The sequence below is a fragment of the Oryzias melastigma genome, linkage group LG10 (assembly GCF_002922805.2).
Source record: "Oryzias melastigma strain HK-1 linkage group LG10, ASM292280v2, whole genome shotgun sequence".
Classification (NCBI taxonomy): domain Eukaryota; kingdom Metazoa; phylum Chordata; class Actinopteri; order Beloniformes; family Adrianichthyidae; genus Oryzias; species Oryzias melastigma.
In genome coordinates this window covers 13,037,034-13,039,098 of record NC_050521.1, presented here as the reverse complement: position 1 = coordinate 13,039,098, position 2,065 = coordinate 13,037,034, and the positions used below count along the sequence as shown (strand labels likewise).

General features: G+C 34.9%; 1 protein-coding gene across 1 annotated transcript in view; it reads left to right on the top strand.

Moving 5' to 3' along the window:
* Window positions 1–2,065, top strand: part of LOC112153797 (neuronal acetylcholine receptor subunit alpha-3) — a 20,042-nt gene that overhangs the window by 1,186 nt on the left and 16,791 nt on the right. The gene's annotated exons all lie outside the window — the stretch shown is intronic.

Below are 2,065 nucleotides of genomic sequence, written 5' to 3'. Positions count from 1 at the left end.
GATAGCAGTTTCATATGGTATTGTACTCGTACATTAGATAACAAAAAACAAAACAACAACAACAAAACTATTTGGTAAAAATAAAACCACAAGCCAAGTGCGTTAAAGAGAACATCTTTAAGATGTGTTTCACCTCAAACAGTCTCTAAATAGATTTATAGCTTTTCTGTCTTGGGACATCAGTCTATTTTTCTTTTTCTGTATTCCAAAAACTCACATTTATTTTTGCTTTTCCTTTCACATTTGAATTGTGTTTAAGTGTCCAAGAGTGTGTATGTGTGCAGGAGTTGCAGGGGATAAAGGTTGAGTACGGAGCTAAATTAGAGCCAATATTATTTGAAACTCAAATAAAACAATTTGAAAAATTTTTTGGTGTTTGGTCAAAAAAAATGTAAAATGTCCAAAACTTTTTGCTATTCTAAAATACAATTAATTATTTTTATCTTCAAATATTCTGTTTTTTAGGTTTCAAAACTCAAAATTTCAATTTCAAATCTTTTTTTTTTCCCTTCAACTCTTTAATTTTCGAATCTGAAAATTTCAGTTTCAAAACTTTTGGCCTCGTTGTGGCGCGTTGGGTGGGGCTTAGACAAACAACCAATCAAAATCGACGAGGATGGTAACCTCTTTCCCGATGCATTCACTGACCCTGAGAACTTGGATAATTACGGTCAGAAAATGGCTGTTTAGTCTGTACCGTCATAGTCGGAAGTTGTCCCAAGACAGGTGTAAAAAGCAGTTTTATTGCATACAGACCGCGTATCCAAAACGCTGTTCTAGCCCTTTTAAAGCGCAATCTTATTGTGTTAATCAGGAGCAGAAAAAAAATTGCAGTTTGAAAAAACTTGTAGATGTTACACATAAACTACAGTCAAGCTCCCTGCTCTGCTCCATGCTGATGCATCCATTTGTGGACGACTAGATCCATGTACGACTTTGTTTTCCTGTCTGAGCTGACATCTGGACCAAGGCTGCTCGACTAGACATCTCTGATATCGCTCGCCATTTTGTTGCACAGCTAATGTTAAGTTGGGGTTGTGCGGGGTTGTAAGCTAGTGGGTGTGAAGACCAGACAGGTGGATGATGGGAACGATTACACAACTCAGAGGTGAATTTCTAATAAACTCTTGCTGCTCTGCAGACTTTATGTTCTAGTTTTTTATGGCTAAAAACAGCAAGATCATAGCTAAAAGACCGTGAACACTTTTACAATCGATCAAAAGATGATGGGAATGGGAAAGTTTGCAGTGGTTCCTGGAAGAAAAAAGCTATAGTGTCAAACACTGTTAATTCTCATTGACCCGTTTCTTGTGCTGACAGTGAGATTGAAGCTTCCAAATTTGAAAAACAACTTCATGGATGAGTATTTGTGACTCTAAAGTGATGATGCTCTTGTTTGTATTGTTGTGTTTTCATGCTGATTCAATGCTGGTGCATCATGTGACGTCTGCTGCAGTATGAGAGACTCTTATGAGGTCTCTGTCGGTCTTTCTGGCCAGAACAAACTTTATTTATTGTTTCTGAAACTCAAAACACGATAACAGAATTCTCACCTTTCTGGGGTTAATAATCACTGATGGTAAAAATAACACCCAGCTATTTCGATCAAATATTTACAAGTTATGAAGAAGAACTTAGTAGTATTTTCTTTTTTGTTGGGATAGTTTTTTGTTTGGTGAAAGCAAAACTATTTTTCTTTGTTTTTATCTGGAGTCAGACTGTTAATTCAACTGCTCTAAAACACATTTTAGACAAACTTACACAAGCACAAAAAAAACAAAACTTGCTGTCTTCATGGCTTGTTTTGAATTGACTGTTTGCCCATCTGCTTGCTTTTATCTTTAAACGTTTACAAGAAAGTATACGTCACCACAGAAAAAAGCCTAAATTAATTAATTTGTAGACTTAATTTTGAAGGGGCTCCTGATTTATTTATTTTCCAAAATTTGTGCTACGTGACTTGTGTTTTTAATGCCAGAAAATTCAGAACAATTTGAATTTTGCATTATTTTTTTATTTATTTTTATTTTTTATTAATTGCATCATTGTTTTTTCTTTTCCTATT